The sequence below is a fragment of the Mirounga leonina genome, unplaced genomic scaffold (genome assembly GCF_011800145.1).
Source record: "Mirounga leonina isolate KUSES-001 unplaced genomic scaffold, KU_Mleo_1.0 Mir_201, whole genome shotgun sequence".
In the NCBI taxonomy this organism is placed as follows: Eukaryota; Metazoa; Chordata; class Mammalia; order Carnivora; family Phocidae; genus Mirounga; species Mirounga leonina.
In genome coordinates, this window is record NW_023270504.1 from 10,122,677 (window position 1) to 10,143,671 (window position 20,995).

The 20,995-nt window shown below is 35.2% G+C and overlaps 1 protein-coding gene across 5 annotated transcripts in view; it reads left to right on the forward strand.

The window, feature by feature from the left end:
• The window catches only part of SOX5 (SRY-box transcription factor 5), a 1,007,739-nt gene that overhangs the window by 304,466 nt on the left and 682,278 nt on the right, over positions 1-20,995 (forward strand). Inside the window, exon 1 of one of the 5 annotated variants that reach the window (XM_035028074.1) lies at positions 16,949-19,448. The exons of the other annotated variants lie outside the window; for them this stretch is intronic. The gene's annotated coding sequence lies outside the window, so the exon portion shown is untranslated. Of the gene's footprint in view, positions 1-16,948; positions 19,449-20,995 lie in introns of those variants that run through there. 5 annotated transcript variants of the gene reach the window in all.

Below are 20,995 nucleotides of genomic sequence, written 5' to 3' on the forward strand. Positions count from 1 at the left end.
TCTTTCTTTCTTTCTTTCTTTCTTTCTTTCTTTCTTTCTTTCTTTCTTTCTCTTTCTTTCCTTTCTTTCTTTTCTTTCTCTTTCTTTTCTCTTTTCCTCAAAAGAGCCCAGAAGCCTGGCCAAACTCCAATGTAGATAATTACATTCCACCTACCTAATTCCCTAGCTGCTTTAATTGGAAACAATTCCACTTTACTCTTCATCTCCCCCCCCCCCCTTACTTCTTGTCCTTAAACTGCTTTGTAGCTTCTTGGGCATCTTTTACAAACTATATCTTCCACCCTCAAAGTACAGTTTTGGATTTAGGGTAAGATAAATTATAGAGCCATGGATTAGTCCTTTAAGATTTGCTAAAAATAAAACAAAACACAAACACATAACTATAACTGAATTCCAGCCTATCTTCTCTAGTTAAATTGGACCCAATGTGCTAAGTGGAAAGCTGTTTGTTTTCCTGTCAAGAATTATCCCATGCATTCTCAAAAGGTAATGTTGCCATAAAGGGGTAAAAATTAGTCTTGAGAGGAAAAAAGGCTTATCCTTCTTATAAAAAACTATAGATACATATATGGTATACATATACAATATATCTGGTGTATTAAATTTTCATGGGGTGGGCTATTAGGGACAAATTTATAAAAATATTCATTAGGGAAGATGATAATAATAATAAAAAAAAAAACAAGAGACACTGATTTAGGCTTAATCCACTCTTGTTTATTGATGATATGAGAGAGAAAGAATGACAGAGGTCAGGAGGGCCCATTATTGGGTCCTTATGCCCTGCGTTATTTTCTTGTTTCTTTTCATTCATTATCAAAGTCTGTAGTACAGATGAAGAACCAGTATGAGCTGTTCCTCTATTTCTTAGTTCTTCTTTTTTTTTTATTATGGTATGTTAGTCACAATACAGTACATCATTAGTTTTTGATGTATTAAGAAGTAAAATGGATGAACCAATGGCATATAGTAATGAATTACTAAGGAGTTATAAACATATACTAATCCAAACACAACTATGAAGAATAATCAAATTAAAGCCCAAAGGAGAAAGGTCATAAATAGCATTAAGAATATAATATATTGAACACTGACTTAGAATTATCATTGGAGGGGCACCTGGGTGGCTCAGCCTGCTAAGCATCCAACTGTTGATTTTGGTGCAGGTCATGAGGAAAAACATATACACTGTTTTCTAGACTTTAGTAGTTAAAGAGAAAATTAAAAGAATACTTATGGATTGGATATAGTGATGCATTTTCTAACTTGCTCTTCCAAAGGAATGTATTGACTCTGAGATATCACACAAGAGTTAAGAATATTTAAAAACTGTGGCCAGGTGAGACCCTTAGTCCATCGAGTTCAGTATTGTGCCATGACATCAAGATTATATTGTGTGAATACTTTGTTACCCTGTAGGCAAAACAGAAATTGTTGACAGGACCCAGATAACTAACTGTAGCTTGGGAAGCAATGGGTGATGACGCTGACGAAGAACACACTTACTCTGAGTCAGGAAGTGTTCTAAACACTTTACTTATACTAACTTAATTCTCTCAAAAACCCTGAGATAGTTACAATTACCAGCATCCCTATTTTTATAGATTTAAAAATGAAGGCACAGCTAGTTGAGTAACTTGCCCCCAAATTTTTAGTTTGAATAGTACAATAGCATATCATCTATAAAGCCTTATTAAGACTTTATAATTCTCTCATTGTTAGTTCCAGTGCCTTCGGAAGAGTTGAATGCCACAGTAAATAACAGAAAATATAATACTATTTCTTCACAGGAAATTTGGGGTTTTCAAGCTTTTATGAAAAAGTCTTTTCTATTTTCCCCTCCAAAGACAAAATGTCTTAAAATTTTCACCTTAAAATGTGCACCATATTCCTTTTACATAAAACCCATTCAATTATTTTGGGACTTAATAAAATCAATCTTAAAAAATATCTGCATGGGAATTTTTCATCCCTCTTGTGAATAGTCACTGTGTTCTTGCTTCTCTTTTGTTTTGCCCTTTCCATCTTTGCCTTAAAGATGATGAAAAACATAAATGACTTGAGGGGACTTCCAGAGATGAATAAAGATCAATTGTGTCTTTTCTACGATTTCTAGTTGTGGGTTTTGTAGATAAGTTGTCATGTGTGGCTCCTATGTTGATATCAATAATTAATCAATCAAAGAAAAGTAAGATTTTAGATCCTTTTCAAATTATCTGCAATAAGGAAGTAAAAGAGAAGATGTACATGTGTTTCTCTGATCATATCTATGAGGAGCTGGACAAGAATTCAAATAATAATCTTACTCTCAAACAGAAGTTTGTGTCTGAACTGCTTGATAGGGACACATTTGGCTCCTGTCTCTTGGCTTTCTCTTTGTTCTTATTTCTTTCCTTTCTTCCTTTTTGTCTTTCTTTTCTTATCTCAATGTCTCTATGTATCTCTCGTTTCCTAGCACAAGTGCATCATTTTCTGCTATTGTACTTAAAAAACTTGGCTGCAGGGGCTCTGAAATGAATAAAAATGTAATCCTCACTGTGCCCATTGTGTGCTCTCATTTGTTTTTGCTGTATCGATTTATCAGTGGAGGGAAATTACTTGCTGGAAGAGAGGATGCCAGTCAGAATGACATTTATTTCATAGTACAAGGAGGCTCTCCAGCGTGTTTCCATGTAACCCAGATATTGGAGCTGTAAAAGGGCTTGTAACAAGGTTTAGTGCTATGATTAGATCGTGTGGAGCACCTTGCTTTCATAACAACAGGCACTCTGCAGGAGCTAGGGCCTCGGGTTATGGTCAACGCCCCCCCCCCTTTTTTAAACATAGATACAGAATTCAACAATTCTCTCCCCACCTAAACTGTTTCTGTTCCAAAAGCCAAATCTTACAGACTTACAAGAATAAAAGGGGTATATTTTTAGATGCCTAAAGCTTTCATAACATCAAATTAAATGCAAAAATAGATGAAACACTTGCCTATTAATCCCCTTAACTTTTTTTTTGCCCTTTTCCCTTTATTTTGGAGAAATTGTTCCATTTTAATTCACCAAAGCAAATCTTTTCATTCAGTGATTGTAAGTTACGTGTGCTCAAGGCTACCAATTACCTGTGAAACCAAACATATTCTGTATGTAAAAACTAAGGCAAGTGTGGCAAATTGTAACAGGAACTGTTTTTGGCATAGATACTAGAGGGAGGATATCATAGGTCTTTGCTATTATTCTTATAAGCCTGGCATTGAGGAAATGAACTTGTTTCATTGTCTTCCTAATTTTCCATAGAGCCGATACAATTGAAATGTTTGTTATAGCCATTTTTTTTTTCTCCTCTATGGAATGAGAGAAATGAGTCTATTTTCCAGGGAATGTGTTCATTTTTGTATGAGTGTATAGGCGATATTTTCTTTTCTTTACCTCCTTTCCTTACTGTTGAGATGTGTCCATTTTGTAATGTTGACAAAGGCAAAAATGAATGAGATTTGTAGAATGAAAAACAAATACTAAATTTAAATTGGCAAATTAAAAAAAATCACACTTTTTTTAGCAGTACTTCTTTCAATAATTGGGTTTGTGATATGATAGAATATATGCCTTGTTAATTCCCTTTTTGAATATCTGACCATCCCAGTTCAGTAAGACTGTGCTGTCTCCTTAAAGAAGCCTGGAACTTTCAATCAAATTTAGATTTAGCGTATAACGTAGATTGTCAGACCAAAGAGACAAAGCAGTAAGTGATAGCTATTCTATATTTTATTAAATGTGGAAAGTACTTTTTTTTTTTTTTTGGAATTCAAGGAGGGCATCTAAATATTGAATGAGAGAATAGAAGAACTTCCTGACATTCTAAGTCATATCTTTGACATATATTTTGAGACTACTGTTGTTCAACATTAGCATGCTTTTGGGCAGTTAATCAGACAAACATTCAAAATTTATCAGCCACATAAAGAATCAGGATAAGAATGAACCAAGTTAATTTCCTGAATATCAGGTTTATAGGAATAATAACTGAGACCTGCTATTCATGTAGAAATGTACAGTGTGTTTAATTACATAAATCTTGTAGAAGTAAGTTTCTGTGTTAGTCTCAGCTGACTCACTCAGCCTGTTGCTGCCACCCAAACACTCTACAGTTCTCTTTTGAGTATTCCAATACAGAATAATATGGCTGCCAACATCCAGGAGATTTAGTCTTGCATGTTGGTTTTTACTGTAATACTCAGATATTAATTTTAACTAGAAAAGATTATAGGAATTATAAAGGACAAGTGATCTGGAATCTGATTTTTCACATTCTGAATGGAAAAGGCCGTCAGTATGCGAGCCCGTGTCCAATACTCAGAACTGTGGGCCTCCCTCTCTTAAATGCCTTTCAATTAGAATTGTTGGAAATGCCCAGGGGAAAGGTAAGGCATTTAAATTAAACGTATTAGACCTTGGCATACATCCTTTGAATTGGAGATCTATTTGGGTACCTTCGATGATAATTCTTAATGAACTTACTTTGTACCTTTGAATGAGTTGACACCCTAAATGACTAGGCATAATATTTTAAAAGCTAAATTAAAATAGAGTGTTAAAAAACTCAGTTGTCCATATTATTCTTTGTTGAGCTTTTTGAATTCCAAGATGTTTCAGAACTTCAAAGAGAAATGTTGCTGCCTTTAGGTTTTTAACAAAATCCTACAATGGCTGAACCTTTCAGCAAATCTGTCAGCTTCTCTGTTCCAAGGACAACTGCAGTGTCATTTTCTACTCCTGCTGGTATTAAGGAAAACCAACCTTTTGACATGTTTAGGCTGTGTCTCAAAAGTTCTCTATCTCTTGCTGGGGTAATAAAGGTTAGAAATCACTAATGGCAAGTGATTTGTGTCTTGGCTAAAATCCCTTTCATAAGACCTGCTTGGAATAGATAGGCGTAAATACTGCAGTAATGATACAAAATGTGTTAGGTGAATAAATGACACTGGGGAGGATGCTACCTCGTGCATTCATTTGCACATGCACACACGTGCGTGCTTGCACACACACACACACACACGGAGAACAAAACTCGACCATCGCAGACTTGCAACTTTCAGTTCTTGGTACTGGCAGAAACTTTATTCTACTGTACTTCAAACTAGAAGTGACTTTGAAAATAGGCATTTTAGATAGATTTCTGCAGACTTAGGTCTTTGTGATATAACTGTTGTTTCCTAATTCCTATGGTCTCTCATTCACTGAATTTAAAGGTGGTGCGTGGTCAGGCTTAAAGTGGAGATATACCTACTTCTCTATCTTAAGGAGCAGGATTTCCTTGTGGTCTAAATACCACAATACATTTCCCCCTCCCCCCCCCTTTTTTTTTCCTGTAGGAAATCAACTTGAATAGAAAGGGCAGAAAAGCACCAGTATCAGAAGTAAGTACCAGAACAAAAGTGCTCTATGAGAACTAAGTGAAATAAAAGACCATTTAATTTGAATGTGGTGGTAGTTTTTAGTGGTGAGAGAAGGAGGTGAAGTGTACAAGTGTGGGATCTGCTTTATTTCAGTGAGGCGGTTTCCAGCTGCAGTGGTGCATCCGAGGCTGATCAGTGGCATGTTGGCCTGGGTTCTCACCCCACTTTTTGCGATGCCATGTGATTGTGAAGCAACGTATGCGAACTTGCCTGGTTGACAGCTGTCAACTGTAAATGGCCATATGTAATGATGAGTAAAGTTGTTGTCAACTGTCAATAGGCCATATGTAATGATGAGAAAAGTTACAGGCTGCTGTCTGATTAGATGTAAGATTAAAAAAAAAAAAAAAGAAACAACACTGAAACCTGTTCCTGAAAAGGTCTAAAACAGGTATGATTTTTTTTTTTTTTTAAACAGGGGCTTATGTTATGCAGCACTTACATACCTGTATTTCTGTTTTGACCCCATTTCTCTGTAGATATATAAGATAAATCTTGCCTGTCAATACTGACTCTTAATGAATGGGGAAATCCTTATCAACCTTACAAATCAAAGGCTGAAACCAGGGGTTGCACAGTGCAACATTCAAGGGGGAGGGCATTTGGTTTTTAGGGCAAGTACAAGCCTGTGAAAGACCTCTTTGTATTCACTGTCCCCTCCCCATTACAGAGAAAACATTTGATTCAAGTCTAACCATTTACTAAGCAATAGTCTGTGCTGGGTAATGTGATGGCTAAGTGTGAAATTATTGCTTTGGGGCAAATATTGTCAGCCCAGAGAGATGATCAATGTCATAGGCATGATGTACCAATGCAGCCATGCAAGCCATTCTTCGGCATCTTTTCTACTGAAGGGACATGTTTTTAACAACCAGCCTCATGAATGATCACTATTATGCAATTTCTTAGCCTTCACCACTTTCCTTCAGCCATTTTAATAAAAAGATCTTCATTTCCATTGTGACTATCATATATTCACATAGAACAAAATATTCTGAAAAACATAAATAAGCAGACAATCAAGTTTGAAAGAAATGTGCTATACAGATTGAGACACACAGAGAGAGAGACAGAGAGAACACAACAAAGAAGCTACAATCAAAAGATGTCCATGAAGAAAAGAGGGTGAGAATGTGGGCCTAGCAAGGCAGAAGAAAAAAAAAGAAAAGAAAAGAAAAGAAAAGAAAGAGAAAGAACTTCCTATTTTTCCGTTTAATAGCACAAATCAGTGGGTTCCAATTTTTGTGTACTTAGCTCCCTGAAGGCTACAATGTATTTACCTCAGAAACACTGACTCTCTGAGCCTGCTTTTGGGGGAGCCACTCTAAGAATTTGTTCTACAAAGGAAAATCACCACATGCCAAATACAGGCTCTATTCTACAAGCCCTTGGTTCAAGTTCCCCAAAATGGGCTTCCAGAAAATTCTGTTCTTGCTATTTCTCCTTCCTTGAAAAGGGAGGTTTAACACAATTCCTTCTCAAACATTTATTTTTTGTCAAGTTCAGTAAAACTTTGTCTTGAACCATAAATCCCAGAAAGACTTCTCCCACATCCCTAAACTTTAAAAGACAGTATGAGAAATGGTTTTGTAGAAAATATCTCTGGCTTTAGTGTTTGTTTGTTTGTTTGAACTGCCATCAGGAGTTCCTTGTTGCTTTTGGGTAAAGACTTAATGTTCCCACAGGCTCAGCTTCTCTGGCTCCCACAGAACTTGTCCCGCCTTATTCTTAGAATGCTCTGTGTTTCAACACTCTGATCTTTTCTTCTGATCCACAAGGGCCCCAAGCTCTCTCCTGACCCTGGGCCTTAGTACACACTCCCCTCTCTCTCAAATGCTTTTTAACCAACCTCATCCTTTTCTGAGTGAACTCTTCATCATCAAACAGATTGCACTGGAGCGTCACTTCTTCAAGGAGCTATCCCTCAATCTGCAGTCTAGATATGGTTACTTGTTTCCATCCTCATACTATGTCCTTTTCCACCAGTACTATCTTAGTCTGGAATTACATTTTTGTGATTAGTTGATTAATGTTCATCTCCCTCCCTATGAGTTCTAAGTAGAAGACCAGGACTTTTTTCTCCCCTTGGAGTTTCTACCTCCTGGCACAGTGTCTGGTGCATTGGGGACACTCAGTTAATATATATATATATTTTGTACAAATGACTGCACCTTCTTTGACATCTTCAAAAATAAATCACTCTTGTTGCTTGAGGGTGGTACCATTTCTCATTTCTTGAGGGACAGGCATGCTCTTGTTTATTAATTTTTTAATGCAATCTTTATATGCCATCATAGTTCTCCTCTGAAATTGATGGGTAGAAACCTTGTATTTTTATATTACCAGTTGCTAAAGCTTCCCTTGGGTTTTTGGTATGGCTATTTCATAAATCCTCTCTCCCTTTATCATTTACCCATAGACTTTTTGCTTCGTATTTCATTATAGGCTGTCTCAAAGCTTTTTGGAAATATTTGGGGGTATATAATAATAAATGAGATGAATCAACCTCAGGCAAGCCCATTTCCCTGCAATTATAGTGCTGTTGGAACACTTTATACTTTTGTAAACATGGCCTGAGAATTTTACGATTTTTTTCCCTCAATTTGTGGGAAACATTTAAAAAAATTTCTTTTACTTTGCACCTGTATGCTACTTCCCTTCCAAGAATATTTAAGCTTTAAGCACTTTCCAATCATTACTTGATTAGCTGCCAACATGTCAGTGTTTATAATATGGAGGAACTGAGGCAAAAAGAGCCAAAATCTCAGAATTAAAAAAAAGGAAGCTGATAACATGAGAATGTATTCCTGGCTCTTAGTCTCTTGCAGTTTCACTCAGGTGGTATGATGCTAGGTTGATAATCATTGGAATGAAATTATTACTTTAATTTCCTTGAGCTTATTTTTTTCAGTTGGAATCATTGAGTTTTATATGACTGACAATGAATGACTGATATGACTGTCATAAGATACTTCACTTCACTTTTTTTTTTTAAAAATCAGTGTTTATAAATAACTTGAGGAGCCAACAAGAAAAATAATATCAGATAATTGAAATAAGCAATTTTTAATAGTCAATGTGGCATGGCAACTAAGTGGAGATTTTATGAGAAAATTGTATTAGAATATAAGGCTCAACAAGACTAATACCAAATTTTTAAACACCGGTTTTGTAGGGTTGAAGGCATAGATTTCATGGCAGCCAAAGACTCAAGTTGGCCCAAATCTGAAATGGTAATTTGATGCTATCCAGTGATATTAGTGTTTAGTAGATGAACTGATAAACACCAAATACTTGCTACATATATAATTCTGCCTTGAAGCAATTTTCTCTTTTGGATAAGTAGAATGGAATTGTTTACAGGTTAATACAAAAGTATAAAAAAATGGGTATTTTCCCTTCTCTGTCGCTGAAAACCATTTTCTTTACTGTTTATTTACCTCCTTATTTATTAAATTTGACTTCACTATTCACATAGATGTTTTTCCTTAGCTGCTCTGTATTTTACCTGTGTTATGTCTCTTTCATTTATGTGCTTAATTAGCCAAATATTGTTACTGTTGCTGTTTGGGTTTTAAATCTTGTTAAAAATTAGCCAAGTTTCACATAAATGAATCCTAGATGTGGGCCATATGATATACAGGTTTGTGTGTGTACATACACTCTTATAGTCTTTCCTCTACAACTCCAAGCTGGCTAAGGTCCCAACTCAAATTTTAATGGACCAAGTGTGTTACCCTGTCTACCTATTTATGTTAGGGTGACCAGGACATAGAGTAAAATCTAAGATCAAGTGATCTGCAGGTTGAATTAGCTTCTCCAGCTCAATCCCAGGCAAGTCGTCTTTGTTTTTAAATTTCTTAAACACGTTGCCTTTGTTTTTTCCTATTTATTTATTTGTTTGTTTATTTATTATAAAGATTTATTTATTTGAGAGAGAGAGATTTTAAAACTGATTTATTTATTTCAGAGAGAGAGAGCACACACGCAAGCAGGCAGGGGGAGGGGGAGAGGGAAAGAAAGTCTTAAGCAGACTTCCCACTGAGCTCAGAGCCCGACTCGGGGCTCAATCCCAACAACCCTGATATCACAATCTGAGCCGAAACCAAGAGTTGGACGTGTAACTGACTGTGACACTCAGGCACCCCTGTTTTTTTCTTTTTAAAAATTGTTTTCTATTTCCTAGGTTCTGTAGTCGTTAACTAATGCACTAACTCATTTGCTAATATTTATTGGAGTCCTATTATGTGCTAGATACTCATACTAGATTTTGAGGAAAAAGTCAAAACAAACACAAACAAAATGCTCCCCAAACACGAATCATGTTCTTAGCCCCCATGGAACTCATAGTGTAGTGATAAGAAATATTAGTATTATTAAACAATTACACAAAGCAATGCAAAAATGTGACTGTGATGAATGCTACAAAAGAATAGTAAACATTGATGAGCCTTCTGGTAGGAGGATTTGACCTAATCAGGATATTTGGAGAAGGCTTCCCTGCAACATGAGTTGGACATAACTACATGAAGAATATAAATGATAATAGTAATGGGAATAGCCAACTCTCTTGATCCTTTTCTCTGCCCTGGGCACTGTGATGGTTGTTTGACCCATGTCAATTTATCATCGTTCTAAATATCCTGAGAGGAGAGCACTATTATTTATCCCAGTCTGCAGAGGGAAAATCAGCACTGGGAAAATTGTAACCTAGAGATCTGTTCCAGTGTCCAAATGTTTAACCTTTCTCTTCTACCCTGCCTATGTGAAGAAGGGGGAGAAGAATATTCCAGGCACTGGAACTTGTGCAGCTTGTGACTAGGCCCTGGAATGACAAGAGGGAGTACAGTGATAGGTGGGGCTGAGGAAAGCCCAGTGGGAGTATAAAGTCAGAGGAAGCCAGCAGAATACAAAGCTGTCTCCATTTGTTTTCTGTGCATCTCTAGATTCTATTACTACCCACCATGTCTCAGACCAACCCATGGGAAGCCATCTTTATTTACGGTGTAGCAAGTCACTCCTGGACTTGGCTTAAGGTCTTCCAGCCAGATCTACTCTAAATTACATGGCAGACCACACAGACTCAAGGTTAGGGAAATTCAATGCAATAGGCAAAGTGGAAAAGCTTTTTACTTCCCGTCTTCACCCTCCAAATATGGAAAACAGCGATTGGTATAAAACCACCATCTTTTACGCCAACTTGCCTACATTCCCATTTTAAATCTTCCTAACATAATAGGCAATCACCTTGGTCAGTTTACAAACTGATAAATTAAATGACTTGAGCTCAGATTAACTCTAGAACGATCATAGAAGAGATACATAGATCATGAATGGGAAAAAAAATCATGGTTGTTATTTTTGACTATTTCAACGTTAAGAATATTTCTGGTCAGGTAGAAGTTCCAAGTATAGTTAAGATAGAAAATCCATTATTAATTTAATACTGGGACCTACTCTCTGGGATTGTGTTAAGGGACTTTCAGTATATACAGTTACAGTAATAATTACAGATATAATTTAAAAGCACATAATCATATACCTAGCTAATGAAAAATCCTGATTTCTTTTGGTAAGTGGTTAGTCAGTTAAATCATTCTATAACACTGCTATTCTATGAGGCAACTTAGGGTTTTTAGAATGACTTTATTTAAATATTATATCCAAACAATACATAAAGAGTAATGCTTGTTACATGGAGTGGTTGTATGAAAAGGATCATTCATAGTAAATAAAAAGTTAAATTTATAAATATAGGACAAGTTAAAATAGTTTAGTTCATATTTGTAATAGCAGTTTTGGTGGGTTTTTTTCTCTTTGAATTAATAAATAGTGTACTATTGAGCATTCCCTACTTTTAATGTTTTGGTTATAGTTAAATACAAGATAGAAATTACTGTTATTACCTTAAATTAGAATATTTTTATGTATTCATAATATTCAGAAAAAATACATTTTACATAGAAAACATTATAAATTCTATGAAACAAAGGAAATATTAGAGATTATTTATAAGCTGGAGATAAAGAAATATAGCTTTGGTTGTTAAAACCTTTAAACATGTCTCTAGTAAATCATGTGTTTAAATAATATATGTTTTATGGTACGAAAGTAAATGATTTAGAGTTCCAAGTTCACAGGGCTATACGTATGTATTTTCTTCATTTTTGTTGCTTTTTTCTGATTACAAAATAAAAAAACTTGTAAAACATATTCAAAGTAATAGAATTGTAAAGGAGAAAGTAAAAGCCTCCACAATCGCCTTTTTCCAGAGATGATGACATTAATGTTTTGTTTTATATCCTCTTGCTATATATAAAGGCACCTTTTTCCCCTCCCTTAAAATGGTGTCATAATCTTAATTCCCTGTCGATGGACATTAGGGCTGTTTTCCATTATTTACTTTAGCAAATGATGCTACAAATTAGTATTTTTATGCATGTATCTTTGCACATGTAAGTGATTATTTAGATAGGATAAATTACTAGAAGTGGGATTGCTGGGCTGAAAATCATGCACATTTAGAATTTCCACACATATTGCCAAATTGCCATTCAAAAGTGTATAAATTTACACTCTCACTAAATATATATGAGGATTTGTTTTCTCCCCAGCTATTACCACTGGGTATCATCTTCTTTTAAAATTGTATCAGTTGGATAGAAAAGTGATATCTCATTGCAGTTTTAATTTTCAGTGCTTTGGTTATTACTATAGGTATATGTTTGCAATAGAATAGGATGGTGTAGGAGAGGAAACAAACTGGATTTGTATAGTTCAGTGGGAATAGAGATCAGGTTGATCTAGAAAGTTGAAAATGGGTCTTTCCCGAACTCTGTCTATTTCACATCATCCAGTGTTTTCAAAATGCCTTCATTTTTTGTAAAAACAGTTTGCATATCGTGACACATGCATTGAACTGTTTGCTTCAGTGGAGGAATGTGCAGAACTGTAGCAAAACCTTCTTTATAATGAAATTATTTTAATACCTTTCAGGCAAGAAATTAGTTTCATCAAGAAAATTGATTTAATTTAGAAGAGATGCAGTATTTATAGCCATAACCAGGTTAAACATTTTTCTCCACTCCTCTATCAGAAAATAGCTTCTAACCAATATATATAGCTCTAAATCAATTAGTTCAGTTTAAGGTTTTCAAATTTTATTAATACTCTTCCCATCTTTATGACATTTATTTTTTCTGTGCAAATCTTTGAGCTTCTTTTCAAACTTTACACGATAGACAAAGTAACATTTGCTAGTCAGTTGACTGGCCCAAAGAAAAATTTGCATTCTTGACAATAATGGAGTATTTTGGTTTACGGAGCTGGATAGTGATAGATGATTTTAACAAATTCTTCTGGTCTTCTTAATATTATTTTCTTCTCCTTCCAAGTGCCTAAATTCATTAAAAAATTAAAACTGTATGTAGTAAGAAAACTTACCTTATTTCCAATGGCTTTAATAACAACCAGAAATGTTAGTAGCTGGTTAATTTTCATGAATCATCCAGTACTTACTGTATTTTAGAAACATAAGTTGAAGGGAAATCAAGAATATTGATGTCCCACAAATGTAACCTTGCTGTTTGCCAGACCTCCATGCTGTAGATCTTAACTGCACAGTTTCTGAATGGCAGCCTAATAAGCTTGAATATTCCATGGAGACTGAAAGTGAAGTAAATTTTTTGCAATGTCTTCTCCAGAGGTACCTCAGTCATATGAATGCTGTGGACTATGAGTGAAGCTTTGATCCTCAGGGCACACCTTGTGCAGCCTTAGTAAAAACAGAGGATGGCTTTTATTTTTCTTTGAGTTTCATTTTAGATCATCTCTGGATGTGAACCTTAGGTGTGATTTATGAGAGCCTCCTGCCATAATTGTGGCCAGTAACAGAGCGAAGGATTGTTTTTAATTGTCTTGAACTTTGTTCTTATTTTGGAAAAGTGTTCTGTCTTAAATTTTCATTGAAAGAAATTTTAAGTCATAACATAGGAACAAAGAGTGTTTTGTGGTGAAATCAGGCAAAACCACTCATGTATTTAAAGTCTAGTTATCAATATTGAAGTTGTTTTAAGTTGTGCCCAAATCTACGTTTATTTGACTAGTAAGAGAATATCTTGTTGTTTTAGTTGTATTGGTATACCCTGGTATTATACTTTATTTTTAATTGCAAAATAATATGGCTTAGTTATAAATAAGGGAAAGCTTAACTATGAACCTTAACTTCTTTACAATGACGTCCAGGCATGCTTAGGAATTCTTTGTTAAAAAAAAAAAAAAATGAGGGAGGGAATTCAGAGTACATCTAATCAATCTTCCTATTTCATGGCACCACACATAAACCATTACACTTCACCGAAACTTTAGCCATAGAAAAGAGATTTATTATCTATTCTCAGTGAATACTTGAATTATGCATTGTTTTTAAAATTGTGCCATTGAGAAAAATCTGTACAGTAATAAGTATCTCAAGTTGAAAATTTACATTGCATATTAATTTTCATGGAAAAGTAGAATGAATATGAAAAGCAACACAGTCATCACAGATGTTGTTCAATAGTAACAACTGCTTGGTTGAACTGCATTGTTTTACATGTGAATTTCCTCTACTTGCCACCAAGGGTAGATGTTCTGGAGTGAAATGCAGCTGCCAGTCTTGCCAGTCTTGTTAGACATTACTTTGGGATGTAAAGTGAAATTTGTTTTGCTACTGATTTCATTGGAGGGGGGAAAGGGTAGCTAAACTACTACCTAAGTAGGAATTTGGCCAATAAAACAGTAATGTGTAAGATAAGGAATTTGAATAATTGTACATGTTTAAGAATTTAATTTTATCATTTGGAAATCTTGGCGTTTGACTTTGAGATACAGCATAGTGGAATCACCATACATTGCATCTTTGTGCAGAAAACTGGTTGTTCTTTTGGAAAATGCAGTCTTTTAGAATAGGTTGCAACCTAACACGATGAATTTTCGCATTGATATTGACAAATGAAGAACAGGAAGCCAACAGTGGTAAGTGAGGTGTTATAGCAGGCACAGTAGTGAGATCCCCCAATTTAGAGCCTAACATCAGCTTCTTTTTTTTTTTTTTTAAGATTTTATTTATTTGACAGAGAGAGACACAGCGAGAGAGGGAACACAAGCAGGGGGAGCGGGAGAGGGAGAAGCAGGGAGCCCGATGGGGGGCTCGATCCCAGGACCCCGGGATCATGACCCGAGCTGAAGGCAGACGCCCAACGACTAAGCCACCCAGGCGCCCCTAACATCAGCTTCTTTGATCTGCCATTAAATACCTGTAGCCTTGCACTAAAATCAGAATTTTAATTTCAGGCTTATGACTTAGCTATATCTTACAAATTGAAGAAAAAGAAAACACTTTAGATAAACTAAAAAGAACTTTTGAGGTAGTTTAATATGAATACAACCACTACTTGGAGTTTTTATATTTTAAAATGGATAGTCAGGCAGTAAATAGGATTTCAGTATATGTCACATTTAAGGATCTCTTTATATAGTGCCATAACTTTATGTATATAAAAAGATACATACATTTTGCTAAAATTAGCATAAGGCCTCATATCTGGAGCTACGTATTCCCTGTGTGGCAATGCAGTTTTATTCCTTATGTCTTCTATACCCTCATCAAGCATATATACTTGGGACATCGGCTTGAAAGGGAATGGTCAGGTTAAATCTCCTTTTTAAATAGAAGTTTAAAAGATCACATGAAAATAAATTGCAGAAATGTCTTCAGACATTTAGAACCATATCCTGGCTCTAAGGTGAGACTTCCTAATTGAAAAGTTTGTTTTCTTGTCTTTAACCACTGCATTCCACTTTCTCTTCTGAGTGTAAACTGGCAGATTAGACATTTCCAAGGGTTTGTTCAGTGTGAAGTTTTTCAGGTGATTTCAGTTTAATGTAACCAGATAATTGTAGCTCCAGGGCTTAGTTAGGTTGTAAAGCTGCTAATCCAGACAATATTACCTGGTCACATGTTGTGCTTATAGGAGACACCTCTGCCTTTAATGGTCTCTCCCCATGCTGGCGATTTCTAGTTTCAGAAGTCCTATAAAAATGAGGCACACCAGGCCAAGGTTAAGTCTGGAAAAAAAAAAAAAAATCAGAATATGCCGTTTGGGGCAACAATGTGAAACGTTAAATCTTTTGCCAAAGATGAAATTTGGTATTTTCGTATCATTAGGTTCTACTTGATGCCTTATCATCTCTAAGAAAATTTAGCACCGAATTTGAAAACTATGTCTTTTTTCTTTAAGTGAGCTGCTGCCAAAGCAGCCATACTCTAAGCATTTATAAGTAGTTTAGTCAATTACTACAGTTATTATGTGGTAGGGTTCTCTCTTTCAGTGGAGTGCAGTAATTCACTTTACATGTTTATTCCACTCAGAACCTCTTCTGAACAGCAATTGTAATGCAATATTGAATAATGATATTATTGGGATTCTGAAGGTTGTTACCTTTTTCTCTCACCCTGACCAAAATTTGGTATTTCTATTGTAGTTAATATATAAGTAGATGCTTATAAATAATAGACAGATCTATTCATTTGTCAAACCTTTGTTCGCTCCTGTGGCCCACATGCTAATGAACAATTGGGAAATAAAACAACAATGGAGAGAGGCAGTCTGTATGTGATTAAGCCTTTCTATTCTGACATGGAATGTTAGAGATGGGCAGAAGTCCTGCTTTCGAGCACACTTCAATATGGCGTGTACAGATGCGAATTAGGTTTCTGTTGTGTCTAAGGCTGGGTTCAGGATTTGGATGATGTAAAAAATATGTAGGCTCTAAGAGGACAAAGAGGAAGGTAGAAATTTGGAGTTCGGGGACTGGGGTTTGTGTGGCATAAAAAGTCATCTCACGGCAGTAAGACTACCTCATAAACTTCCTAACACAGAGCTTAGCTCCCTGTAGATGCATCTTTTATATCTGCCTTCCATTTCCTTTTTGTTTCATCTCTTCTTCCTGCCTCCCTGCCCTTCTACTATCTATTTTGGGAGGGATGGGTGTACTATTTTACTCTTAAAGGGTACTCATCTCAATCCCTTCTTCCAGTGACTTAATGTTGTCCCAAAAAATCATGTGTTGGTGTCATGGAAACTGAAGCAATTCTTTAAATGAAATAGGAAAAGTTTTGAATTTACTTAAAACATAATTTCACGTTAACTGTATTTATAACTTACTAGGTAATTTCATTCCTGCTTGATGCAGCAGAGAATTCATTGGAAATATCAGGCAAAGGTAACCCACATTGACTTTTGTAGGCTAGGTTTGTAAACAAGATTTTTACATATGAACTAGATAATTAAATGAGATATTAAATACATTCTTCATAAAGTGCATCTCTATTTTGAATATTTAGTACTTGTTACTTTTTTCTTAATTGTTAGTTTGCATATAAAAAAACAAAATCTAAGAAAGATTTGGAATTTGAATTACTTAAATTTTAAGATAATTTGAAGGAAATTACAAAATAAATCTGGATTCCTAATTATCAAGATGTTTATTATTAGTATCCACTATTCTACATATATGAATTAAACTTGCTTTATTGATGACTTTGGTATCGACCAATTAAGGTTGAATTAATTAAAATTCATTTGGTTTCATATTGTAGTAACGTAGCTAGTTTTTTAAAAAAATTATAGAATATGGGAGTATCATAGTGTCCCAAATCTTGGATAGGCAGGCCCCAGAACAGCTCTGGGGAACTCTGGGGAGCCCCCTCTACCTGACTGTGTTACCACTGAAGTCATTCAGTGACCTTGACTTCCACTTGAGGCCTGAAAATAAAATATTTGTTCAGACCCAATAACATGCTAAATTCAGAACACAGGTACGTTACCAGGAATTATACTCAGAAGTTATTGCACCAATTTCTGCAGAAAATAAACAATTTCTTGGCAACCATCTCATTTTCCAATAGACATTTGAACCTCTAATGATCAAGAGACTTTGGCAAAGTTCCTGATCCTTTTCCCAAGTGATGCCCTGTTTGAAGCTTCTAGAGGATGCCCTGAGCATTCCAGATCTGCATTACTTTTCTGAGCTGTAGATACTGACCTATTTTTTTTTTTTTTGGCAGAGTTTGACCTTTCACTGAACTCCCCAATGTGTTTATTACTTTCACCTGCTTCAATGCCCTTATGGCACTCCACCTGAATAATTACTAAAATACAGGCTAGAGTCCTTATGGGTAAAAGCTGAAAACTTCCAAACAAGAAATGGTGTCTGGTAAATGTCTCTTATTGCCAATCAAGTGCTTTGCAAACGTATTCAACTCTGCCTCTTGATTATATCCCTCCCTTGGTTTCCACTACTGCCTTTCAGGTCCTTCTAATTACAAGATAAGGAAACTATAACCAAATAGCCCTGTGTACATAAATCAGGCAAAGGCTTGCTGAGGTGGTAGCAGCTGCAGTGAATCAAAGCTTGAGCCTTTTGTGCCCCTGGCCCAGTTTCTTCCCTGGTAGCCTGCAACTATCTAGAGTTTCAGAGATTTTCCTATGAAAAATTCTAAATTTCATCATCACAATTTCTCAAATTTACAGATGGTAACTCTTTTATCATTAAGGTAATGAATTTTATGTATAGTCTGATTGATTAATATTTTGGGTTAGAGTACCAAGCAATGCTCCTTAGTGCTAGGTATGTAGATTAGCAGAGTATGAGAAGAGTACAAATCATATCATCTGATTACAGTTGCTTCTTTATCATCCCTGGAGTGAATCATGCAAAGTCATCTATTGTTATAATTGTATGATTTTTGACTAATTAAAGGAAAGTCTTGTGTATAAGTAATCTTATAAGATATTTATTACTCTCCAATACCTAACATAGCTAAATGTGACTACAGAAACTTAAATCTAGATGAAAATTATGTGTCATTAGTATATGTAAAAGTATCCACCTAAATCTCACATTATAATTAAATACATAAAATATTAAACATGTATTAAAAAGGTACTCTCTTAAAAAGATAAACATTGTGCCCTTCACTTTGAGGTCTTGTTTGTGAGATTCATTTGGCTACAATAATTCTATCACTCCAGTTAGAAGGTACATTTTAGCTCAGCTTTCTCGAAGACATTATCAATCTTGTATTAGTAGAGTACAAATACAGGGTTTCTGTTACTTTGTTTTACGTGTTTTTCATTTGTTAGTTCTTTAGTTTTGAATAAACCACAGCAGTACTTCACACATTTGAAGTCTGGTGATTTCTAGTAACTAGAACAGATCTGAACCAAAAATAAGCTTAGAAAATTTAAAATTATTTAATTAATCTATCCCTCTGAGCTCCCAAGTTTTACTCATAAGATAGTTCTGATTCCTTCTTTCGTAGACTATATAGTTGTAATAAGCTTGAAAAAAATGTTTGCTGAGCCCACAGCAGAATCATATAGCAAATCAGAAAAATGAAGGGCCATTCTGAAGCCCTCGTAGGGGAAGAGACAAAAGAAAAAAAAAAAAGCAGCAAAACAAAGCCAAAGATAGAAAGTACTGGGTTCATAATAAATTGATCCTATTTAGTGTAATGCAGGGTTTCTTATTCTCAGCCTGTTGACTTTTTGTGGGGAGGATGTGGGTAGGGCTGCAGGTGGGGGAGGAGTTGTCTTGTGCATTTTAGGATGTTTAGCAGCCATCTTGGCTTTTATCCACTAGAGGCCAGTTGCACCTTCTCCTCTTCCCGTTTCTCCCCACAGTTGTGAAAAACAAAATTGTCTCCAGATTTTGCCAGAGTTCCCCTGGGGGGTGAAATCGACCCCTGTTGAGACCACTGATGTACCTTCTAACAATTGTAAAAATCTTGATAATCCGTTAAAATATAATTGTGATATTCCTTATTATAACCCTAAGCCATCAAAAAGTTTATCTTTAGCTCATTCTCTTTAATTTGACAGGTAAATATGTGATACGTTTGAGAAAGCTCTACATTCTAGAGACTGGAATTTTAAAATAAATTGATGTTGCTTGTGTACTAAAGGTCAGTACTTTTAGAAATTCAGGAATCTTTTTATATTCCTGTGACACTGGAAAAAAATTATTGAATACCGTTATTTTGTGAAATATTTGTTTGCCTCATTATGCAGTTGGGTATTCTAGGTCCTCTGGCATGCCCCTTAAACTGATACTAAAATTATTTTCAGTTTCCTAAGCATACATTGTAGGACAGTGAGCAGAAACAGCCCTATCACAGTAGGAAGTGTGAGGAAGTTGGCCTTGTGATTCCATGTTTAGATTTGGACAGACAAAATTGGAATTGAATAAAGATCACATGAAATAAAGAAAGTTCCCTAAAGATCGTTCTTGACAGTTTGGAAAGTAAGTTGTACCTTTCCTTTATTCATTGGAATATATATTTTCCTAAATAAAAACCATGACATGAGCTCCAATCTTTGATTTGTTCATAACTGAATGTATTGGAAAAGATTGCTTATATTCTTCAATTTATTCTTTCTAGGGATTTATTTTTAAAAAATCTACCTGGTTATTTAATGCCAGATATGCATATAGGCCTTTCTTGTGATGGCCATACCATATCCAAATGGGATCAAATTGCATAGTTGACAGTGTCATCTATTGCATTAATAAATTTCAATGTTCCAGATTCAGAAAACCTTACCAACTAGGTAGTGCCTTCAAGAAAACCAAGCTTTGTGGGAGAGTGGTTGCCTGCCCACAGCTGCCTCAGATTAAAGTTTGCTTATGCAACAGAATGTTAAACTTTGGATTCTACATTGCCAGTTTAAATTTAAGGTTTTTCCCTTTACCACATTTTTACTATTATCCTTTGATCTCTGAGTTCTATAATTTGTACCTGTGTTTCCTTAACATAATTTTAGTCTATCATGTTAATCTTTTTATGGTATACTATTTGTATATTAATTTTTCTTCATATTTTGTCTTCATAATTGTATACCTTTTTTTCCTATTTTATCATTTTTTACTTTTGCTTCTATTTTCCTTGATATATTCCTATGTATTTTATGGTATTTTCATTGTAATTCACATATTGGCTAGCATATTCTATAGAAAATTTTTATCCTTATCCCATTTTATTTGCACTTATTTTAAACTTTATTTATTTACTCATTTTTGTGTGTGTGACTATTATCTGTATTTTTCTACTGATTTGCACATCTTTATCTTTCATTAGAAGGCTAGGCATTTGAGAAGCAGCTATAAAATCTCTCTTCTGAGAAAAAGGTTTTGAATATTTTACTCTTCCAGTCCCCTAAAGCCTAGTCTAAAATCTTGGTGTCAAAAACCCAACTGTCTACAGGAGGCAGACAGAACTGGTGAGGACTGGGTTGAACACAAGAGTATGTATCTCTATCACATGGGCCCCTCCCATTTTGTACCAGTAGATTGCTGCCATGTGAAAGGCTGGCATAGCATTGCCAGATCTTCCAAGTTTTCGAAAGGTGTCAGAAATATGGGTTCTCTCAGTTTCTAAATACTGGAAAATACTTTTATAAAAATGCTAATACTATGTAGGTCGAACAGAACGCCAGGCAGTGATATCTGGCT